At 43.0% G+C, this 26,202-nt stretch overlaps 1 protein-coding gene across 4 annotated transcripts in view; it reads left to right on the top strand.

The window, feature by feature from the left end:
* LOC126471433 (serum response factor homolog) overlaps nt 1-26,202 on the top strand; it is a 246,263-nt gene that overhangs the window by 87,116 nt on the left and 132,945 nt on the right. The window lies entirely within an intron of this gene.

The raw sequence follows: 26,202 nt of genomic DNA, 5'->3' as shown, positions 1-26,202 counted from the left end.
TTACTGAACGTCTTAATAAGACCTTGGCCGACATGCTATCAGTGTTCGTCAGTGTTGAGCAGAGCAACTGGAATGAGGTGCTACCTTTCGTGACGTTTGCCTACAACATCGCCAAACAAGACACCACAGGATATACGCCGTTTATCCTGGTGCGTCGGTGTGAGGCGGCTACGACGTTGGACACTGTCTGCATTACATCATGATGACGTGGACGACGACTACATCTGCCAGGTGTTAACCAGAGCCGAGGAAGCTCGGCAGTTAGCTCGACTCCGCATGCTCAAGAGAACGATCGCGTAAGGTACGACGCGAGCCCAGCCTGGTGACCTCGTCTGGATCTTCTCTCCTGTTCGGAAGGTTGGTATCTCTGAGAAGCTCCTCAGGCGTTACTGTGGACCTTATAAGGTTGTAAGACAGTTGTCTTTTGTTACTTATGAAGTTGAAGATTTCGACCCCGGCACAAGACGACGAAAGATCAGAGATACGGTCCACGTCCTTCGAATGAAGCCCTATAAGGATCCTGCAACCCAGGGTAAATTCGAAGCTCCAGCGACAGGCAGCAAGGGGAAAGGTGACGAAGAGCGTAGCGGCAAAAGAAGTTCTAAGAAGATCACCGCCAGGGCGAGCATCAGTCATCGGGAGTCGGAGTATGCAGGACCGACGACTCGTTCCACGCTGTTCTCTTAAGGACGTACCAATGTCGCAGAAAAAGCTGAGTAACACTGTCACCGTGGTGTAGCAGTTATGATACTAGACTGTTGCACGGAGGGTCGTGAGTTCAGAACTCACCTTAACTGTGAAATTTTAATTTCTATATTAGGTTCGAGTTCATTCTAGAAGTATCCACATCATTGTACTGGAATGTTCTGTAACTGTATATATACCGTATGTTGTTGTGACCGGAGGCAGTTCGCTCCGCGCTCTTGTATGTGCAAGTGCTGAATAAACCTTCCTTAAGTGAAGTTAGTGTTCGTCATTCATCTAATTACACCTTCTTCTACGTGACAATATATTTAGTATATGTCGCTTTCAATAAAACTAGTGATTGTGTAACATCATCGACACATGTAAGTATAAACAGAGAAAAACCATAAATTCTTTCTTGTTCAAGCAACGACGTATCGAAATGCTGAACATTCCTGAAGAAAGTCATCTGAAGATGTACATACTTCACGGACACATCACAGACGGTTATCCGTTGTTTTTAAAGTTAGTGTCAAAACGATCGATGTTCCAGACACTCGTTTCTTATGAATCGTAAGCAGTTTATAAACGTCTCACGCACATTGCTCAAGCAAGATCTCAAACCACTTAAAATATCCAATTCCCTATTATGGTTCCATATCTCATTTCAGGATGTGTACAATTTTGGCACTAAAGATTTAAGACGCATTGCATTTGCAAAGGAAGCTACGACCACGAGATCTGTTATTTCCTTTGTTGTTTATTAGCGTGCCTGTCATGACCATGTAGATTCGAAAGTAGAATGGATTATGAAGCTGTAATGGGTTGTACAGTACCAACCTTAGATATTATGATGTCATATTGTCAGTGTGTTTTTGAACCTTTACCAACTCAGTTGTCACAGTTTCCCAACAGAGCCCGTTTCTTCCCTCAATTTTTTCGTCATTAGTAACTGAATCAATAGTAGTAATTTTAGTGGATTGATGGGCTACAGAGCTGAATAGGTGACACGTTTCCGTATTCTGTAACATGCTTTGGTAGGACTTCATTTTTTTCTGCTGAATATATCGCATACAAACACAATTGTAAAATAATTGATAAATATATTATTACAGTTAAATGGTCTTGTATTAAATGGTACTGCCATGTAATATTGTTGTTTTCGTAATTAGCTTCGCGTTTTGGAGCTTCATAAGAACTTGGTGATTCCAACGATACAGCCTTGTGAAAACATTATGAATCACATTTAGTGCCATGTAGCTATCGGATTGTGTTGTATGTCATTCTCAGAATTCTCGATTCCTTAGAGCGCGTCGCATAAATGTTCCTGTCATATGACGCACATGCCGTCGCCAGTGTTCTATAGAATATATCAGACGTGTTTTCCTGGATCAAATGTTTTCGGTTCCCATTGGAGAGGCACGTCCTTTCGTCTACTAATCGCACGGTTTTGCGGTGCCGTCGCAAAACATGGGCCCTAAACTTATTACAGTGAATAGAGACGTCAATGAACGAACGGACAGATCATAACTTGCAAAAACAAAGTAAGTAAACTTTTCGCTCAAGGGTAGACTTGAACCAAAGACCTTTCACTCCGCAGCTGCTCACGCTAACCACGGGACCACGGCGCTCCTGTGCCCAGATATGCCTTGATGTTGCATATGTTGCCCATGGACTACTCAGTTTGTATATTTTGCTTTTTTTTTTTCATAGTTCCACACAACTTCTTCCTGTTTTCTCGACTGATCTGTGTACAGTTTTTCAAGGCCTATCTACTGTGCCAAATTATAACTAAATCTGAGGAGGGCGCGATGGGGAGGTTCCCTTGTAAGAAATCTGGATAAATGTCAGAACCACCAATTTCCCCTTCTGATGTGGGACCTCCAGTGTATTATTCCAGGGCATTGAAAACATCGGTGTCATCGAAATTCCCAATGCCAAGAGATGGAGTACACAAATTCCGGGGAGGGAGGGGATGGGGTAGTGTTAGGAAGGGCTGTCACCAGCATAGCAGGAAGACCCATAACAGTTCCAATTCTGTAGAGGAAAGGGACAAGGCAAGGAAGAAGTAGTTAGGATCTACATCAACAGCCATATTCCGCAAGCCACCTTCCGGTGCGTCGCGGGGAGGGTTCTCTGCACTGCTGCTGTCATTTCGTTTCCTGTTCCAGTCACAAATAGAGCGAGCGAGCGGAAAACGACTGTCTATGTGCCGCCGTATGAGGCCTAATTTCTCGTATCTTATTGTCGTGGCCCTTACGCGAAATCAATGTTGGTAGCAGTAGAATCGTTCTGCAGTCAGCTTCAGATGCCTGTTCTCTAAATTTTCTCTATAGTGATCCACGAAGTGAATTTCGCATTCCCTTCAGGGAATTCCATTTTGTTCCCGAAGCAACACTTGTGTGTCGTTCAAACCTACCGATGACAATTCTAGCAGCCCGCCTCGGAATTGCCTACATGTCTTCATTTAATCCGATCTGGTGCAGTTCCCAAACGCTCGAGCAGTACTCAAGAACAGGTCGAACTAACGTCATATATGCGATCTCCTTTACAGACGAATCACGTGTTCCCAAAATTCTCCCAGTAAACAGAAGTCTACCAGCGCCTTCCCTACCACAGTCCTCACACACTCGTGCCATTTCATATCGCTTTGCATCGTTACGCCCAGATATTTAAACGACTTGACTCTGTCAAGCAGGACACTACTAATGCCGTATACGAAGATTAGGGGTTTATTTTTCTTACTCACCAGCATTAACATCCACTTTTCTTCATTTAGAGCAAGCTTCGAATAATGACACCTGCTAAAAATGTTGAGGACAATGTACTGGGTTCTTCTATTTAAGAAGTCTTTGAGTCACTCGTATATCTGATAACTTATTCCGTATGTTAGTACCTTCGTTAACTGTCTGCAGTGGGGCACCGTGTCTAATGCTTTACAGAAATCTAGGTACATCGAATCCGCCTGTTGCCCTTCAACCGTAGTTCGCACTGTATGATGCGAGAAAAAGACAAGCTGAGTTTCGCACTAACGAGGCTTTCTAAAATAGTGCTGATTCGTCGGCAGAAGCTTTGTAATGTCTCAAGGAAATTTATTATATTTGAACTTGAGAGAATATGTTCAGGAATTCTGCAGCAAGCCAATGTTATGGATATTGGCTTGCAATTTTGTGGGTACGTTCTTTTATCGTTCTTATGTACAGGACTCGCCTGTGCTTCTTTCCAGTCCCTTGGCACTTTGTGCCCGCGATAAATGCAAGCTAAGTAATAGGCTGTTGGCGCAGAGTACTCATTGTAAAATCGAGTTAGGATTCCATCGGACCTAGCGACTCTTTTGTTTTCAACACTTTCAGCTGTTTCTCTACCCCAGGGATGCTTATTACTATGTCGTTCATAAGGGACTCAGTGGGATGGTGAAACGACGGTATGTTTGTACGTGTCTCCTGCGTGAACGATTTCTTAAATGCGAAATTTAAAATTTCGGACAATAAGATTTCCTGACGATGCAGTTCTACAGAGAAGTATCAACGTTCGACGATCTTACGGAAATTGTGGAACACTTGGAGAAAATTTCCACTTGGCGCAATGGGGTGTACGTAGATAAATTGAGATAATGCTTCTAACATCGAGAAACAGCTGCGTAGTATCTGATTACAAGATTACTGGTGAACATTTTGAGCACATCACATCGTGTAAGCATTACAGTAAGAGGCAGTATGAAATGGCACGTCCACACAAAATAGGTGTCGAGGAAGGCGACTGGAAGATTTAGATTTGTTGTAAATGTTGCTGGATACCATGCAGTACGGCTGTATAGGCAGTCGCATACAACGCGATAGTGCGACCGATTCTGTAATATTGTTCAGGTGTTTGGAGTGGTTATCAAGGAGCCATGACAACAGACATGAAACTAATTCAGAGACGCACTGCTATCATCTTAAGAGAGTAGAGCAACCTGTACGATAATGTGATAGAAATTTTTCGAGGAATTTAAAAGGAAATATTGAGAAAAAAGATGACGCAGTGCTCGAGTTATCCTGGTGGATAAATTTAAAAAACCTGCGTTTGAAGAATACTGTGCCACCGTTATGGTGCCATCATCGTATATCTCGAGTAAGGACCACGAGAGTTAGCGAGGAGAGGTTAGGGTGTGCACATATAGAGTTATTTGTCCCTCGCATAGTTCTCGAATGGAATAGGAGATAAAATCGAAAATATTGGTAAGATATATTCACCTCCATGCACCGTACAGTGTTCGGTGACGGCTAGAACATGGTAAGTGCCTTCACCCGATTTCCTAGGAACTTTGCTCAGTGGAAGACGAGTCAAAATAAGTGAACGAATGTCTCGGCTTATTCATAGATACTCGACCGTTTCTGGGGAAAAAAGATGGTCAAAGTGTTTTTTTCCCGAGTTACTTTACCACGCGACATCCTCATCAGTCCAGTGGTTAGTGTTGCGGCTTCCGAAACATGATTGTTGTTTTTATTTATTTTGTTTTATTGTTTTCATTTATCTACCCATGTCCGTACAAGGTTACTAAACGAGTGTTTCTTATCAGATAAGGGGCGATATATTAATTGTAAAACAACCACTGGATTTCACAATAAGTGTCACACACTTATTATATATGTGTGTGTATGATGTTGAGGTGTTACGATCCTTTTTAATTCGAATACTCTGATATTTCATTCTCATATCAGTTCTTAAATTCTTATATTTTATTCATAAGTTATTCTTCAGGAAGATTTGGTGCTTTCTCTTGGATGGTGCCAACCGCAGAAACATTTGAAACACAGATATTCCGAACACCCCGAGTATCAAGGAAGGCAGGTTTGCCACATTGAAATGTCTTGGTATAAACCGCGCTTGGAAAGAAACGTCGTTAACATTGGTGAATATTTCGAATTTCGCGGCAAAGCAAGCAGAACGGACCACTTTTCCAAAAACTGCCGCTTATGAATCAAGATGCATTACAGAAATTTGTACGAAAACAGTTTCAACAATTTTCTTATTTCTTAGTTCATTCATCTGACATACAATTGCTAGACGAATAACAACAAAGTTATGTCAATATACACGGAAAACACACACACACACGTGTTCGCTTATTTTGACGCCTGTTCCACTGACAAGGGGTCCGTACGAACTTCCCCTCGCCGATTTGATTCATATCGACAGTATGTGCAGGTCACGGCTGTGACTTCAACATATGTAAACCTGAAGACGCAGTTCTCCCGAGTTTCCGACAAAATCGAGTTTAAAAATTTTACACGTATTTGCATATTTTGTATGGCCGTCAGTACTGAAGTGGTCCGCAGCCGAGCTCGTTAAGCGGTTAGCATCAGGAGCAAGAGTTCTGTGGATCGAATACCTCTCTCTCGCTACACTTTTTTTTATTCCCACGTAATTATGACTGTGCAATTCGTCATTATTAAATGATTAATTTCGTAAATTCATAATCTTTATCCTGAAAAAAGGAGAGAAAATTTTCTTAATGAGACAAAAAAATGGGTACACATGATCTTTCAATCAAATCAGTACAGTCATTTTGTTTCTTATTTTATCTACATGTGTGGCATAGTATAACGTGTAACCTATGAATCACTCTACGAATTAGAATGATACTGAACATAGTAACATGAGAAACAATAATCATTGCGACATATAGCACTTGCAATGAACGGCGCGAAACTTTGCATGGTTTTATTCTCTCTCTCTCTCTCTCTCTCTCTCTCTCTCTCTCTCTCTCTCTCTCTCTCTCCAATGTGTGTATTCCAAAACAAACATGGATTGTATTCGTAAGCGGTGCTCGGTCATCACACAGTTTCGTGGCGTGGCGTATATCTGTTCTTATAATTACGTAGAAACAAAGTATGGTTGCTAGTAAACAAGTGTTACAGGACTTTTGCTGTTCCTTATCTATACAAACGATTTGGGAGACAATCTGAGCAGCCGTCTTAGGTTGTTTGCAGATGACACTGTCGTTTTTTTACCAATAAAGCCATCAGAAGATCAAAGCAAATTCCAAAACGATTTAGAAAAGATATCTGTATGGTGCGAAAATTGGCAATTGACCCTAAATAACGAAACGTGAGGTCTTCCACAAGAGTGCGAAAAGGAATCCGTTAAATGTCGGTTACACGATAAATCAGTCAAATCTAAAGGACGTAAATTCAACTAAATACTTAGGAATTACAATTACGAAAAGTTACATTGGTGGAAAGAACACACAGAAAATGTTGTGGGGAAAGCTAACCAAAGACTGGATTTTATTGGCAGGACACTTAGAAAATGTACCAGATCTACTAGGGAGACTGTGTACAGCGGTGTGGGATCCTTACCCGATAGGATTGACGGAGTGAATCGAAAAAGTTAAAAGAAGGGCAGCACGTTTTGTATTGTCGCGAAATAGGGGATAGAGTGTCACTGAAATGATACAGGGGTTGGAGGTGGACATAATTAAAAAGAAGGCGTTTTTCGTTGCGGAGCAATCTTCTCACGACATTCCACTCACCAACTTTCTCCTCCGAATGCGAAAATATTTTGTTGACTCCCATCTATATAGGGCGAAACGACCACCACGATAAAATAAGGGAAGTCAGAGCTCGTACGGAAAGATCTAGGTGTTCGTTCTTTCCGCGCGCTATACGAGACTGGAATAATGAGAATTGTGAAGGTGAAGGTGGTTCGATAAACCGTCTGCCAGACACTTAAATGTGATTTGCAGGGTATCCATGTAGATGTAGATACGTAAGCACACACAAAATGTACAAACTCGATTTTCTGGAAAACGGTCGAGAGTTGCATTTTGTTATGTACATATATTGACGTCCTAGTCGTGCCCTACACAGCCTGTCAGTATGAATGGAATCGGTGAGGGCAATTCGTACGATCCCCTCGTGAGCGAAGTTTCTGGGAAATCAGGTTATGGCACTTGCGTGTTCTCCGCGTGAGTATACATGTATGGTAGATGCGGAGGAATGTGACGCGAGGGTGAAGAGCATATTGGCGCCTATGGCCGGTGGAGTACAAAGTCAGGGCGCCGTTGCTGCCCGATTGGCCCGTTCGTCAGAGAAAACGATTGCTGTAACAGACTTGCAATAAGGCCGAGTTAATTCAGAATCTGTAGCAGGCTGTTAGTGCAGATGGTGTGCTTTCGCCATCATTTACATGCAAAGAGCGCGACGCGAGGTAGTTTATTTGGGTGCGAGGTAGACTCGCGGCCACGGAGGCGGGGCTTTGCGCAGGCTTTCACAACCGGCGCAGTCCTGCGCCATTTTCTCTCGCGCCCCCACCAGCCGCCTGTCCCACCCGCGGAACTTCATTCGTCTCCTCAGAAACTTACCGTAGACGTGTAGTGGGGCTAGGAGCAACTACGCCTCTGCCACATAATTGGCCGTTCTCACGTAGTAACGTAATCATCTTATTAAAGCTTTCATCCACAGCTGCATAAAGTTATTTGAAAGTTGTCATTTTCCCCTGTGAGGCTGTTTTTTTTTTTAATTCGAAATCAATACTTAATTTCCGATTAGCTAATTTGGCCCCCCTCGGGCATTATCGTGTAAAATCACGCGCAGTTTGTGACTGGACTGAGGAATTTTTGGTAGGGAGGACGCAGCAAATTATCGCGGATGTAGTGTCTTCGACAGATGTAGAAGTAACTTTAGTTGTGGCCGTAGGAAGTGTGTTGGGACCCTTGCTGTTCGTGTTGCATGTTAACGACCTTACAGATAATATTAATAATAGCTGCAGACTTTTCCCAGAAGATAATTATCTACGGAGTGTAAACGGTGATTGTTGGCAATGTACGTACGTGGTGTAGAGAAAGTCGAGACGAATAGTTTGATGCAGAAAACTTGTGGTCCATCAAGTCGGAAGACTACCGCAAACTGACCGTATAAAAACCACCTCACTTAAAGCGCACGCGCGTTGCGCCAAATTTTCGGTATTTTCTCACTATCTGCGCGGAGGCTCTCGGTCCTAGGGAAAAATGAGTAAGACCTTTCTTGTAACAAATGTAACGTAGTTTAATTTGGACTAGAATATGTCTTCGCTAGAAGCTGTAGTTTCAGAGTTCTTCGAGAAAAAACATACGAAAGTGGCCTTCGAAGGAATTCCCACTCCCACACTCACCCTACACTGATTATCATTTCCTATATTCAACCATTTTTTATCGTCGTTGACTATGCTATTACACCTCCGGCTCGGTTGGCTATATCGTTAACATTATTGATTTAAACTTTTGCGGGTTTTGAAGGAAATCGTCGTGCGTAAGCGTATGTTAACAATTTGGTATCAACGTAACATCTAGAAGCACAGTAACTTCGCGTTAAGACGACCAGACAAACAAAAGGACTTAAATGTTAATTTTCTCCTGATAAAGTTCTCAGAATTTTGATGTAAAATCTGCACACACGTCAATTTTACAATTTGTTAGTGCACGACTCAGCCAGTGCCGTAATAATTGCCCAGTCAGTTGAGAGCAACAATGGTCGAATATGGAAAATAATTCGTTAGTTGCAAATTTTAGTACAGTGGTAGGAGGATGCCACTGTCAGCATACTAAATGTCGTGATCGGTGGGGGACGAGTGTGGGAGTCGGGTGTGTTTGAAGACCACCTTTATACGTTTTTCTGGAATAACTCGAAAACCGCGACGTCTAGCGAAAACTTACCCCAGTACAAAAAAACTCCTATTCATTTTTGCTCTAGTTTGCTTGCAGAGCGAAAATATTGAAAATATCGCACACCGCGCATCCACTATTGCTTAGGTGGGTTTTGTAGGCCAATTTCTGGTCGTTTCCCGACTTGATGGACCATTAATGCGCTGTATGAAACTGTTCGTCTCGACGTCCTCTACACCACTGTGGTACGTTGTGAACAATTATCCTTTACAGCGTGCAGGGTACAGTTTGAAAGAAGCTGTGCACGTATTCAGCCGTATCTTGGTAAGATTTCAAAGCGGTGCAATTATTGGCAGTTTGCCTTAAATGTTCAGAAATGTAAAATTGTGCAATTCACCAAACCGAGATACGCGTATCCTATGACAGTAATATCAATGACTCACAGTTGGGATTGGTCAACTCATAAAAATACTTGGATGTAATAATTGGTAGTGATGTAGTCTCAGTCGTAGGTGATGCAGGTGGCAGACTGGTTGATTAGTAGAATACTAGGTACACGTGCTCTCCGTCTATTGGCCCAGGTAGTTCCGTCGGTATGGTGGGGTGTGAGGTCAGTAATCCGCTCTCCCGGCCGTTGTCTGTTTTCGTGACCTGGAGCCGCTACTATTCGGTCAGTTGGTATCACGAGGCTGGGTGCGCACCATTACAGTTCTCCCACCAACGAAAAATCCCTGGCAGTACCGGGAATCGAGCCCACATCCTCCTGGCTGCGCAGTCAGCCACGTCGACCACTTACCTACGGAAGCGGACATTCGTAGAATAGTGGGGAAATGCAATCAGACTACAAAACACTCGCGCGACCCATCGTAAAATAATGCTCAAGCGTATGGGACTCATACCAAATAGTACGGGAGATACTGTACGGATACAAAGGAGGACAGCTCGAATGGTCATAGGTTTGTCAGAGCCATGGGAAAGAGTCACCAAGATTCTGAGAGAACTGAATAGCCAGACGCTTGAAGATAGACACAAACTATCCATCTTTAAGTGATGAATGTGGGAGCACACTACAACCCTCTACGCACGTACACACACACACACACACACACACACACACACACACACACACACACACACACACACACCTCAGCAATAATTCTTCCCGCGCTCCATTTGTGAATGGAACGGGGGAAAAGTCCTAATAACTGGTACAGTGGGACACGTACCATCTGCCATGCACTTCACAATGGTTTGCAGAGTGTAGAAAGTTACTTCATATGTTTTCATTTGTTACTATATCTTCATCCACCCGGCGGTATGAAACTGTTTGTATATTGTGGTGTGTCTTATTCCTGGCGGTTGGCGTAACCTCTTAGAAAAACGAGGTTCTACGTTAAATATAATGAAAAATAATGTAATCTAATATAATTAAAATCAAAATAATGAAATATAATGACAAAGTCGCAACCCAGTCGCTGTGCCATCACACACAACACAGTTAATGTGTTAAAGTTACAGAACCCCACATCTGTGATTTTAAGACATTTCACCATCCGATAGGGATATGGTACACAAGTAAATTTTGATCCTTTCGTGGTGTTGTGTGGATCAAGAAGTGTTGATAAATGGAAGCATATAACGTAATTTTTGCGTGATTTTGGGTGGTAACCCCCAAGGGGATGCAAATTAAATAAAGTGTTTATTTCAAATAAAAATCACCTTCACGCAATGAAATGACTTTTCATAAGCAATAATATAAGCCAAGTGTAAGTTTGGTGTCCTGAATAGCTGTCTTCATAGTTTTTTGTAGTTATGTTGTATTTCGTTAACATAGTTTAACTAGAGTACTGCCTCCTATAAATTTCTTCCTCTGGAATGGTTTATCGCCAAAGGAAATGCAACAGAAGATGATGAAGGCTTATTAGTAATTAGAAATGGTTAAGTGAATTCAAACGTGGCTGTTCTTCTGGTGATTGAAATCCGCAATCAGAATGTCCCAGGAATGTAAATACAGATGCTACGCGGAGAAACTACAGAACATGGTATCGGGTGATTGGCGATTAAATGCGTGTAGAATAGCCGACGTCACATGCGTATTAGAAGAATGAGTACCGTTCACGAAGGTAACTGTGAGAAAGTTTGTGTAAACCGGGAGACACGTATGTAGAATGCTGACAGAAAGCAACTGCGTAAATTAATTTGTCAGCAAAGTTTGCACCGTCTTAGCAATTATACATCTGTTAATTACAGCATCCATCTGACATATTTCCTGGTTTCATACTATTGGTGACACTTGGGTCGACCATTTCACGCCAGAAACGAAACGTGACTCAATACAGTGGATGGAAATCGATGAATCTGCACCTAAAAAAAGACGAATTCAATTTAAACTATTTGGAATTTCGGCTAGTGGATCCTGCGATGCAGAAACGATTCTTCTTATTCATTTCTTTGCAAATTACAGTAAGTGGTGAGTAAATGCGCAAGACTTCTGGACAAGCAAGCTGAAATGTGTGATAAGAGGCCTGCATTATAAAGTAGTTGCCTTTCGCAAGGAAATGTCACCTAGCCGTATAGGTATTTGGTCAGAGGAAAGCCGTCCGGTGTGGCCGAGCGGTTCTAGGCGCTTCAGTCTGGAACCGCGCGACCGCTACGGTCGCAGGTTCGAATTCTGCCTCGGACATGGATGTGTGTGATGTCCTTAGGTTAGTTAGGTTTAAGTAGTTCTAAGTTCTAGGGGACTGATGACCTCAGAAGTAAAGTCCCATAGTGCTCAGAGCCAGCCAGCCTACCAGCCAGGTCAGAGGAAAACATGGATTTGAAGTACGAATTATGAACACATTCGTCCTGTTCATCGGTTTAGCACACTCTGACGTTCACCGAAAGACCTGCATATAAAGAAATTTTTGCTAGATGATGATCTGGGGCTAATGAAGCTGTGCCACTCTCAGGTGAACATTTTATAAAAAACACACTTGGTGGCGGGAACGGGGGGGGATATATACTGTAACTGGTATACGTCGGAGACACTACGTCGGCCTCAAGGAAATACTCAACGGGTATACTTGAAGAGTGCATTTTTTACTAACAATTACTATCTTTCACGGACAGGCAGAGGAATTTTAACCTTGCCTGGGTGTGTTAACTACGCACACCGTAATGGTCACATCGGTGCTTATTGAAAAATCCCAGGGAATGTCTTTTGGCGACGCTTGCTGGGAGTTACGCTGTCAGATTAGTTCAAAATACAGTAAGTCGAATTTCTACAAGTTTTCCATATCGTGCAGAGAAGCTGTAACATAGTGCTATACAGTGGTACCGTAGTACATAATTTGGAGTGTCATAGCCGTTGGGTGAAGTCTGTGATGTCGCACAGAGAATCGAATCTGAAGGAATCCAGGTATGAGCGAGTTACATATACGCGCTCCCGTATGCAACTTCTTAAGAGATTTTCGTAGTGTCCGTCGTAAGTCGTTTTCCAAATAATAGTAAATTTATTTGTCACTTAATGAGTGTTTGTAACAGTGTGGCCCTAAGTGAAATAATGACCCCTGTGGCATGTACATTTTGAAGCAAGGAGCAGCATTAGGCATAAAGTGATAAAATACTTTGCAAATGGCATTTCTAGGTAAGGCATTATCCACGAACACCGGAAAGGTAACGTAGATGGTACTTCGTCAACCGTTTCTTCGCTACCTCGTTATATATGGTGTGCGAGTATCGGACTGAATGATCAATCAAAAAGAAATCCCTGACGACTTATAACGAGCACTGTTAGGACACATCATTAAATGCCGTGAATGGGTCCCGGATACCACGGTAACCACGCCTGTGCACTGTATTTGCTAACACGTCGTAGTTAGCTCACACGAAAACATAACTTAGGCGACTGACTGGCCCAATAAAGATAGACATCCGTAACCCAAATGTTAAAGTGACATTTTCGTGGCTGTTTTACGTGGTTACTGTACTGTCTGGGAATTAATAGTGTAGCTTAAACCGAATTAATCATGTCAGCAATTCATAAGTTCATTTTTATACTTACTGCTAGCAAATATTTGAATGGGAAGGCGAAAGAATGGTGATTGGTATGACTAGTAATGAATATCAGTGGCCTCTGACTAAATATCTGGCCCACACGTAGACCATTGAGAAGTTATAACATGATACCACAAAAAACGTGTAACGGACTTCGCACAATAACAAGAAACAGCCAAAACATGTCTGACATCTATTAAAAACTGACAGGGAGAGATATGTGCTATATAAAAATCCCTTCAGATCCACCTAGGCTCTCACACTGTACACAGTTATATAAAATCACACTTTCAAGAGGAAACTACCCAAAGAATTAGAATCTGCGAAGCACATGAGCAATAATTATGGATATAATCCCCACAGAACGAACACAGCAGCTCAATAATAGATCTACCAAATGACTACAGGAGAAAGGAAACAAGCAATACTCAACCTCAACATAGCCACACTAGACGACGCTAGGTGCAGCAAAAGCTCTGAAGACAACACTGAAACGCAAAGTAAATCGTACACAGTGCGAAAAAAAATAACAGAATTGCACCCGCGCACTCACAGAGAACAAGAAATAGCTTCCTGTTACAGATACATACAGTTAGCACCAACCCAGGTTACACTAGCAGCAAGAACTGTGGGACAGGCAGGCAATCTACGCAGGTTATTTCGTAGTAGACTGCCATCAGCTGATGAACGTTAACTGGGATATGAAGACGAAAGAAATGAATAATCATCGAAAGAAACACTTGTGCTAAAAAAAGTGCAAATGTTTAAATAAACATAATTATTCATTGATTATTTTAACCGCGGAAACTACGTAAGCTGATCTATAGAGTAAGGTCATACCCAGCACTTTCCTCTAACTTCGGATGCAGTAATACAGTTGGCAACAATGGTCTACAAAATAGCAGAAAACGAGTGTTCGTGTACGAAATACCCGCGTATGACATCAGAAAGTAATGAAATGGGTACCCTATAAAAAAGTTGAAAATGTGTTCAATTTAGACACAAAGACAGGTCTTACATATAAGGAAATCATAGAAAGTAAAATTTTGAGCCGTGCGGATTTTAGGGGCCCGTAAAGTGGCTACGTGCACACGCATTTACATCAGCCGTTACTAACCACGACGCCATTAAAACGCACGTGTTACTTTCAAGACTACTCAAATGAAATGTACACGATGTCGTTTACCCTCACATACCTCCGCACTAATGTGCATCAAATTCCTGTTGCCAGCTAAACACTATAAGATGTGTGTCATATACTGAAATTAGCAATGTGTACGGGTTAACGGTAAAGCCGACCTGTGCTCCATAGCATCTATAAGTCAAGATCCTGCCTGTTGATTTTGGTCGGTGTAAACTAATCACAAGGTGTGGCATTACTGTAGACTTCATACTCAAAAAATGAGCTACGTACATTGGCGCAGCTACATACTTCGGTGCACTTTACTGGTTTGTACAGCCAGGGCGTTACCCATTCTTATTACGCGAATTTCTCAAAGTTATAAAACACAGAAATGTACCTACCCATCCTTAGTTTGTGGAAGAGTGTGTAGAATTACTGAAAGCCCTGTGCACAAACTATCCTTGTCAGTAATGCTCGTCCTTATATCTTTTCATTCTTTCACTCCCGTTTGATTTGCGCGTCACGTTCTCGTTGCTGTTGAACGCCTATGTTACGTGTCGTGAAGAATACAAGTTGTAAGGGGCCATGTCATGCACTTTCCTCTTCTGTGCTTAAGGGCATACCAAAACACTTAAAATTAATGCACTAAACTGCGAAATGTAGTCGCTGCTAGTTCTGTGTCGTCTGCTGCTGAAACAAATAACGATGAAACCCCTTGGTCGTTTTATGGTGCGGAGACCATATTCAGCGTGTCCGCTGGTCCAGTTACACAGCTGTGTCCTCAGTCCCTCCGCTGTCAGTTTTCGTACTGTAAGTTCTTTCCTAACTCGCCAGTTAGGGTAGCTGTGTACATGATTTTTCATCACGAGGCTGGACTAAGTTTTTAAAATAAAATAATTTTGTAGGTGTTCTCATAGTCTTCTACACTGTGCAAAAGAATTAAAGGGTCACTCTTCTGAAACCCATCATTTTCTCCCACTGCGACGCAGAAGTATGAAATTTGGCTCAAAAATGCCTACAACTTTCCTGCGTAATGGTGCAAAAGCGTGCACCCCTGCGACGTCACCATCGGGCTCGACGACGCTTCAAAACGGCTAGATGTCGACATATGGGGGGGGGGGGGAGAGAGAGAGAGAGAGAGAGAGAGAGAGAGAGAGAGAGAGAGAGAGGCGAGAGCTTAGATGTTCATGTGAAGTGTCGTGGATTAGTGAGCAAATTATGCAACAGTTCTGTTCAACGCCACAGTGGACGTACCACACCGTGGAAAGATTGTCACCGTCACCCCCTCCCCCTCCGCCGCCGTCCCACCATAACATCCCACCCCCTTCTCGTGACAAATCTGCAGTGGTCAGAACCACGACGCACAGCGTTGAAAGCGCGCATTTTTCTTTTGGGTGACTGAGGAAAACATTTCTGGCGCACCGTCACTCAGAATCGACATGAAAATGCCTCTCGAAAGGCCGTCAGTGAAACCACCCCTTCCCTTGTTCATAGCCGGCCGAAGTGGCCGTGCGGTTCTAGGCGCTGCAGTCTGGAACCGCGAGACCGCAACGGTCGCAGGTTCGAATCCTGCCTCGGGCATGGATGTGTGTGATGTCCTTAGGTTAGTTAGGTTTAACTAGTTCTAAGTTCTAGGGGACTAATGACCTCAGAAGTTGAGTCCCATAGTGCTCAGAGCCATTTGAACCTTGTTCGTATACAAACATGTTGTGGTCGAAAACAGCAGTTTTCAGTGTGACGTGAGCAGAACGACGTTCTTGCCAACCTTTGACACTGCTGCCGTGGCCCCAGACAATTCTCCCTTCTCTAAGAACATCGTGGCGTTTCAGCTCCCTTAACCCTAGGATGCTTGTTGCCGAAAACACATGAATGCATATTCAGGGCTTCCGAGGCCCTGACCTAATTTAAAATTTTCCTCTTTTCATATAATCATTCTTTGCAGTTACATTTATTTCTGTCAAATTTATTGTCATATTGAAAGGTTCCTAAGATACAGTAACAGGATCTGGTGGGCCTGATTAACATTTTATTAATTTTTAAAAAAAAGTCTAAGAGTGAATTTTTGTTAGTTACATCCATTTACATACAACATATACAAATAATTTTATTAATTCACTTATAAGTAGCAGTTTACATTTTATAACATTTATTACAACCAATTTCTTCAATTAAAACATGCTCATTATTCACAGTATTATGTATATAGGCAATATTTTGACAAAAAGTTATTATTCATTGTTCACATAAAATTGCATTTTTCTTAGTTTTCAACATGTGACAAACACGAAGCACAAAGAACGCCACTATGTTCCTTACAGCCCGCATCTCGTGGTCGTGCGGTAGCGTTCTCGCTTCCCACGCCCGGGTTCCCGGGTTCGATTCCCGGCGGGGTCAGGGATTTTCTCTGCCTCGTGATGGCTGGGTGTTGTGTGCTGTCCTTAGGTTAGTTAGGTTTAATTAGTTCTCAGTTCTAGGCGACTGATGACCTCAGCAGTTGAGTCGCATAGTGCTCAGAGCCATTTGTTCCTTACAAATGTTGGTTTTACACTTAATGCATGTCATAGCACTTTTCCTTTGTTTATTATATGGACAATAATTGCGTCTTCTTCTTTTTCCTGAAACAGGTAGTTGGTTCGGCAATATGACATCTTTTTGAACACCACATCTTTGCATGGCATCAACGATTTTCTTTGGAAGATTGGGGATCTGAATACGAAGTTCCATAAGTGGTCTTACCATTTTCTCTGCTAAATCTCTTGGGAACAAACGCCTTTTATTACTTCTTCCGCCGGCCGCGGTGGTCTAGCGGTTCTAGGCGCGCAGTCCGGAACCGCGCGACTGCTGCGGTCGCAGGTTCGAATCCTGCCTCGGGCATGGATGTGTGTGATGTCCTTAGTTTAGTTAGGTTTAAGTAGTTCTAAGTTCTAGGGGACTGATGACCACAGTAGTTAAGTCCCATAGTGCTCAGAGCCATTTCACTTCTTCCACTACGGTATGTCAGATGTTGGGCAGAAAATAAAATTTCACTGTTCATTGCTGCGACGTCCATCATTTTCATCCATAATGCAAATGGCCATCTTCTTGTTTATCTCTTGCAAGTGTAATAGCGAATTTTCTGGTCCATTTGATCTACTCCACCCTTCGTAGAGTTATAGAACTTTATTATATCTGGTTTCTTTTTTGCATTAGTTTCATCAATGTTTCTGTCGTAATGCATTGTGCTAATGAGAACTACAGACTTTTTCTTTTTAGGAACATAACTCACCATTGTAATGTCACCTCTAAATGCAAACAAAGAGGAATAAATCGCTCTTGAGGCAGATCGTATCATCTAATTAGGAATTTATGGTTTATTTGTTTGATTGTTCCCACCACTGTAATTTCCTTCTGAAGCATCTCTTCTGCCAGCTACACACTAGTAAAGAAGTTGTCGACAGTAATATTTTTTGATGGTCCTTCAATGCTTTTAGCAAGATCTTTCACCTTTCACCACATTCAATCCAAGATTTTTCTTAATAGGTTCATGGGGCTTCCTTCTCGTGTAAACAATTCCGTCTAAAGCACATGCAGATGTAGCATCACATAACCAAAATGTTTTTACGCCAAATTTGGGTAGTTTAGAGGGCATATACTGGGTGAAGCTGCATCTTCCACGGAATGGGACTAGCTGTACGTCAACTGTGAGCGAATCATTTGGAATCATTGTTTTTCTACACTCGTCAAGAAATAGTTCCCATACATAGCGAACAGCTGCAAATTTGTCATCTGCAGATCGAGCTTCACAGGTACACCTGTCATCAAATCTATCATTCTCCTTATATCCTCGAATCTATTTATTGACATGGTGGCCTTATATGTAGGATTTGCCTTTTCATACAAGAATAATTCTCTGATAGGGACAACCCAACTCTTCTCAACACCAGAAAGCAGTGAAAGACCAAGAAAACCCTCCATTTCAGCAAGCGAAACGTTTTTCCTTGTTTTACCACGTAAAGCAGCCACTCTTCTGCCTTCAATATTTGTGTAGTTGATGATTTCCTCTAGTATTTCCTTGGAGATGAAATAGTCCCAGGCATCCTTAGGTTTACCGGTTTTCAAACCACGAGCTGGACCAGGTGCCTTTTTACGATATTATGGACAGGCGTACGAAAAGTTGCAGGAGGATGTAATTTCCAAATCGTTCCATTCCGACTAATGTATGTGTGGTCTTCTGTACCTTTTTGTGGTGGTTTTTCATTTTCAGACTCTGATGTAATATTATCGGAAGGACTGTCATCTGCCTCAATATTCACATCTGCAGGTTCGTTGGCTGATTCTTCACTACTTGCATTATCAAAAATATTTCCTTCCTAGCAAGAATCATCTTCTTCAAACCACTGAGCCACAACACTTTCAAAATTAGCTGCATTTGCACGTACTGACTCTCTTGCTTTGCGTGTCGGAACCATAGCAAAAGGCGTGTCTATCGAACAGCAGCTTTTGCAGCACTAAACGAGTCACACTCGTAACAATATCGGCCTTGCAGCAACAAACTAACTACAGTAACAATGAGGCTGACAAGAGCAGCACAGGATAACAATACTATGCAATAATAAAACATTTGATAGCAAACAGATCAATAATACACCGACATCGCCAATATGTGAAAGTAGTGTGTATTATTTTTTAGTTATACTATTACTACTACAGCTACTGCTGCTGTTGGCACTCCTGTTGCTCGAAATACCACTACAGTTATTGTTGAATTAATAACTGCTCCCAAACAAATGTTGAAGACAATACAGGCTAAAGAACATTTATAAATGTGTGAGGGCTTCTGAAGCCCTGCTTATGCATTCACGGTGTATGGGTAAACGTATTGAATTGTACAAAAAACTTAAAAAGGTATCTCGTTCAGACTTGATAGTAGGAATGTCACAATGTTAGTGAAAGAGTATTGGAAAGAAGTTTGAAATCAAACAAAAAATTAGAGAATTTTTTTTTTTTTTAATGAAGACATACAAGGGCCTCGGAGGCCCTGTGTATGCTTCCTAGGGTTAAATGCGATCTGACCACTTTGGAGCGAAGCACGACCGCAAATTTTGGTCTGGTATACAGGTTGGAACCATTAGACTGTTCAAAATTATTCGACGCAATGTGAATCAGCAAAGAGTGTTTATGCTTATTTGGCCTTTCTTTTTCACGCCCTCCAGCAGTGTGTGATCGCGGAGGGGTGCGACATTGACATGTGCGTGAATAAAGCATCGAAGGGTCCCTCTAAGGTGGCTCAGTTTGCGACAGTCGCGGTGCCACCCATCTCTTGAAGTCCTTAACAAAAGGTTTGCCAAACTGGGCAGTGGTAGAGGGATCTATTTCGGTTTAATAAACTCACATATCAATGTCGCAACCTCTCACTTTTTGCTGCTTCAGATCATGTTCACTTTTCTGAACTGTCCCTAGTGGGTCCATCATGTATATCAGAGCAAAAAGTGCGGCCACACTACGCTGCAAAGGGGTCAGATAACGTTCTGTGGTGTTGCAACGCCAAGATGTCCGTAGAGAAGGGGTGAATCGTCCGGACGGATGGAGGGGGGGGGGGGGGAGGTGTCGGTAGTGTCAAACGTTGTCGAGAACGCGTCGTTCCGTTGTTCATCGCAGTGCACGCTGTTGTTTTGACCACGAAGTACCGTATGTGTAGATGACCGCCCCAAGGGGAGTGGTTCCATTGACGCCCGTTATGCCACCTCCTCAGGCCTTCTCGTGTCGATTCTGAGCATAGGTGTGTCCGAAACGTTTTCCTCGGCCACCCATAAGAAAACCACGTGATTTCAACGCTGGGCATTCCGGTTTTAACCTCCATCGCAGAGGCGTCAAGAGAAAGAATGAGATGTAATCAAATGGGGTGGGGGGGGGGGAGGGGGGACAGGCTTACCATCGTGTGTCACGTCGACGGTGGCGTTGGGCAGAGAATTGTGGTGATATTTGCAGGCACCTTTGAGCCAAATCTCTCACTTCTGCGCCACAGTGGGGGAAAATGACGGAGTTTCAGAAACGGGACACATTAATTCTTTGGCAGAATGTACGTTGATCACCCAGAACATCATGACCACCTAACTAGTAGCCGGTATGTCCACCTTCGGTACAGATGACAGCGGCGACGCGTCGTGGCATGGAAGCACTGAGGCCTCGGTAGGTCGTTCGAGTTGGCACCACATCTGCACACACACACACACACACACACACATACACACACACACACACACACACACACACACACACACACACACACAGTCACCCAGTTACCCAGTTTCCGTAAATTCCGGGAAGGGGGGCAATGAGCGCTGACGCCACTCCTTGGCCGTCATGGTGCCTTGCACGAACTCCACTGGACCCATACGTGCCCACGTGTGTTCCCCACAGCATAGTGGAGCCACCGCCAATTTGTCTCCGTCCCGCCGTACAGGTTTCATGGAGCTCTTCCCGGGGAAAGCGACGGATTCTCGTCCTCCCAACGCTCTGCCAAGGCGCCAACGTCCAATGCTTAAGGTCGCGTGCTCATTTCAGTCGCATTTACCGATGTCTTGGTGTTACCGTTGGCAGATGCATGGGTCGTCGGCTGCGGAGGCTCACCGTTGGGAGTGTTTGGTCCACGGTGTTCAGACACACTTATTCTCTGCTCACTATTAAAGTCTGATCTTAGCTCCGCCACAGTTCACCACCTGCCCTGTTTAATTAGTCTGTTCAGCCTACGATCTCCGACATCCGTAATGAGGGGTGGCCGCCCAGCCCCACGACGTCTGGATGTGTTTCACCTTGGTTTCGCCACGTGCTGAAGACGCTCACCACAGCACCCCTCGAACACACGACAAATTTTGCCCTCTCCCTGGTACTACATACACCGTGCGTGCGTCTGACTAGCAGTCATTCCTCACCAGGTGACGCTGCTATCACCTGGACAGGTTTGTATCGACAGTAAGTCGGTGGTCATACATAATGTTGGTTGATCAGTGTAGACACACAGTGATGTTTCCTTGGTGGTGCTATTTGTCTGTATGACAATAATACAACCATCTGAAATTAAGTTCCTGCGGTGAGTAAAACGCTGCACTAACAAGTACTGGCTTTTTAAGAGGCAGAAGCCGAATGTAGAAGCACTAAATGATGATCGATGTGTGCATTTACAACAGTAGGCAGCCGTCTAATCCACGAAGTGAAGAAAAATACCTTTGTTGCTTTTATATGTTTTGTAATTGTTAGTGGTAGATTGAGAACTTTACAAGAAATAGATCTTATAATATTATTAGTAGGTAATCCCCTACAGCTTGTGCACACTTACGGAAAGTCGTATTGCCAACAGTTTAGATTTCCATCAATCATCCTCAGGCACAGGATGCTTTTCAGTCAAACTTTTTTTGTGTGGGTATATACGTGAAATTCAACGCCGTGTCTAAGCAACGCCAAAAATTCGAATTGAATATACGCAGGATCTAAACACTGTTGAGGTGTAGTTTCTTCAGTAGAACGAGAGGCTAGATGCGTTGTACTGTTCTGTTATTCACAAAATTGGATCGTCTGATTACGTTTATATTTTATATATGATTTTCAGATAATCAGCTCCGTGTTTTGATGTGCCTGCGTATGGATGAACGTCATGTATGTACCCAAACAAATACTATGATCTTAAAATTCCCTTTTCCTCATGATGATTTGTAACAATTGAAACTGATAGCAACAATGTTATTTCTCCGTGTAGCTGACACTGCCGAACGTGAAAGAGAAAGAGGTGCATTGAATTTTGATAGCACGTTATTCAGCTTTAATTTAATGTGTCACACAAATTTGGTATTGTTTCCTCTTAATCACGCATCCACCCTTCCGCACGTCGCATGTTATAAAGGAAAACCGCGATGCTTGTTCAAGTTATTCAAGACATGGCGGCGCCGCCCGGCGTGGCCGAGCGGTTCTAGGCGCTTCAGTCTGGAACCACGCGACCGCTACGGTCGCAGGTTCGAATCCTGCCTCGGGCATGGATGTGTGTGATGTCCTTAGGTTAGTTACGTTTAGGTAGTTTTAAGTTCTAGGGGACTGATGACCTCAGATGTTAAGTCCCATAGTGCTCAGAGCCATTTGAGCCAGGACATGGTGGCGATGGAACTCAAAATCAGAAAGATTTGTTTCTGCGTGTTGGTGTAATACTTTTTGGGGCTCCGCACGTCAGTCGGTAAAAACAGAACCTTTATAGGATCACTTTATTCGTCCGTCCGTCCTTTCTTTCGCCCGTGTGACTGTTAACCTCATCAGTCCCATGGTAAAAGTGATACAGTTTTTACCAACTTAAGACTGGTGGCACACGTTCGTGTAGGTTGCTTAGGTTCAGTTACTGCCGCTAGATCACAGCACACGAGTTGGTAAAAATGGTTTATTGATTTTACGAAGTGGAACCTTGAAGTTCAAATGGCTGTACGCACTATGGGACTTACCATCTGAGCTCATCAGTCCCCAAGACTTAGAAGTACTTAAACCTCACTAACCTAAGGACATTACACACATCCATGCCCGAGGCAGGATTCGAACCTGCGACCGTAGCAGCAGCGCGGTTCCGGACTGAAGCGCCCAGAACCGCTCGGCCACAGAGACCGACGTACCTCGAAGTCCACATGTGTGTATCCACGGACTGAAGAGGGTTACAGAATCCTTACACTCAGTTTGTCAAATATAGGGATCTGCGGTTCCATGGCGGTGTAAAAAGAATGTTAGCTTCTAAGTCAGTGTAGTTATAAGGTACGACCATTCGTCCATATTTTGATACTCGCAAACTCACTCATCAAAATGTATAGATGGATTATCTACATAAATAATATTGTATGAAATCCTCAGAGCGCGAGTCCCACTCGCATTTGTCCGGTTTTTATTTATTTATTTTATTTATTATAATTCTTTTGTTAACAGGCTACGGCTTTAACTCCCGCTCGCTAAAAGATGTGCGCTGAAACTGTAGACAAGAAATTAATCCCTACAAAGTGATGTGAAAAGGAGATGTTCAGATAGTTGCAGCGATGGTCTACATTCAGCATTACTTGGCCATGTTAATGCTAGACGATTAACAGGTAAGCGTCCAGTAACGAATAGTCAGTTTGCATTGAAACAGGTATCAGCGTCGCTCTTTGAACATCCTTGGGGAATTCAAACTGTAACGCCAGCTGTGGCTTCACACTATTGATTATGCGTTTCTCCAAATTAGGTATTTAGTTCATGGGCTCAAATAACCATCTCTTCTTGATAGACGTGTAGGCTCAGCGGTCAAAATCCGAGAAGTTGCTCTAAGTTTGTATTTTCATTCGTTCCCCCAAATTATTCGTATTACTCAACAACAGAGGTCAGCAGTTTGTCTATCTAGGGTAACCTCTATGCTGTGGAACAATAAATATGACAAAAAATCCCATCTTGCTGAAAGCCCTATCTGTACTTCTGTACTCCACTCATCATCTGATAAAGTTGTGTTGCTGTTACTATACAGGGTGTCCCAGCTATCTTGTCCACCCAAAATATCTCTGGAACAATAACAGCTATTGAAAAACGACTTTCACCGGTATCAATGTAGGGCTGGGGCCCATGAATGTACATATTTGGAAACATTCTAAAACGAAAGCATATGTGTTTTTTAACACAAACTTATGTTTTTTTAAATGGACCTCCTATATTTTTTCTTCAGCAATCCATAGCATGACAAAGCTCATACACAATGGCGTTGATTGCATCGCAATATTCCCATTACATCCCGAGATATTAAGACGCGAAGTTGACGCTTGAAACACCCGACATGCGCTGCTAGCGCACGTCCTGAGGCTCAGGCGTGAACCCCATGCTGCCCGTAATCACGATGTGATTGACATGCGTAATCACACTTCAATACTTATCAAGAGGTGCGAAACGAATAATACGATCTGCTGCCATCCTGCATTAACGTCGTACATTCCAGCAGGTATTTATCCCATAGGCTAGGGGTGATGCGGTTCTGTAACATATCTGTGTACCGCAACGTTAGTCACATAGTTAACTTCGCTTATCGTGAATCCGTTACTAAAAAGGTAATGCCGCTCAGCGTTAAAACTTTACTTTACTGTAGATCTAGCGCAAGTGACAGTTAATCATTCACTCGTAATAGTAAAATTCATGTTGATGGTTTTAGTGAAACGAGCAAGTGGACTAAAAGTTTTACCATTGTTTAGGTAAAAATGTTTTGATTTGGGAAGTTCAGGTAGGACATAGAAGATGAACATGTTTAACCAATTAGTTTTACTATCACATAATTATCAATGTTATGTTTATCTAATGCGTTAAATGACAAATTGTTGCAAACAAATGTTTCTTAACATCACTGGGTAAAATGGCCCTTTGTAGAAACTTCCACTGTGATACCAGCACTACATACTAAAGATAGCGTTCACATCTCATGCTCAAAGTGATGCCCATTGGCTTGCATGAAGGATGCCCTACTTCGTGCTACTGTTTCCTCTTTGATGGCTGTACAAGCACCAATAATGCGTTTCTTCATGTCCTCTGGTGTTGTTGGTTCATGTTGGTAAACAGCATCCTTCACTGCTCCCCAAAGAAAATAATCCAGCGGTGTTTAAGGTCCGGAGATCGGGCAGGCCACCTAACTGGGCCACCTCGTCCAATCCACCTACCAGGGAACTTACGGTTCAGAAGTCGTCGTGCTCGTAAGGCGTTATGTGCAGGGCATCCGTCATGCTGATACCACATGACCACTCTCCGGTTCAGAGGTACGGTGTTCAAGAAAACAGGAAGATTGTGTCGTATAAATCTGGAGTATTGTCTGCCATTTTGGATGCCATTTATAAAGAAAGGTCCGATAATGGTATCTCCAACAATCCCACACCAAACATTAACTTTCCACGGACGTTGATGCTCTACCTGACGGAGCCATTTTGGATTGTCTGCGGACCAATTATGCATATTCCTCATATTGATAATTCCTTTGTTGGAGAATGATGCCTCGTCGGTAAAGAGAACATCTGCAAAAAAATTTGGATTAGTCAGAAGTTTTTGCTGAGCCCACCGACGAAATGTTACCGTATTGCGGAAGTCATTTCCATGAAGAAGAAGAAGAAGAAGAAGTGAAATCTCTTCATTTTTTTCTGATGAAAGGTGACCCTCAACAGTTCTGGATCTGGGACGGAGCTGACGTCCGAGCTGTAGATCTTGCTGGCCACAGGAGTACCTTAACATCATACAGATACTTGCCACGTGTGGACGAGCAAATGGCACCACGATACTGTCACATGAGAGATAACATATGAGGACGCACGATGTCCGTGACGTACCGACGCAGGCCGCTGTCAGACTCAACAAAGAATATCATCGACACCACTCCAAATGCAGCGGTTTGTGTTGGCATTAATGGTTTTCGACGATAAGACGGTAATTCCGTAGTCAGGATGCAGTTATAGTCTCCGACCAATGGTGTGGGATGACACAGAATGTTGGAAGAGGTCCATTACTTGTTCTCTGATGGCAAGCGCAGACGTAACAGGGTTCCGATGTGCTAGGTGCACAGTACGGGATTCTCCCTTGTGATGGTCAGACTTTGTCGTCCGAAACATTCACTACTAATATGTCTGCCCTCACGTTCCCATGCAGTCCAACATCGGTTCACTGTCACATCTGAATGCTTCACTATTCTAGATATTGCACGATACGACCAGCTGTCCAAATGGAGTCCCACAGTGAG

This window comes from Schistocerca serialis, chromosome 3 (genome assembly GCF_023864345.2).
Source record: "Schistocerca serialis cubense isolate TAMUIC-IGC-003099 chromosome 3, iqSchSeri2.2, whole genome shotgun sequence".
Taxonomy (NCBI): Eukaryota; Metazoa; Arthropoda; class Insecta; order Orthoptera; family Acrididae; genus Schistocerca; species Schistocerca serialis.
Note: the sequence above shows the minus strand (reverse complement) of the source record. Positions and strands in the feature narration are given on the sequence as shown.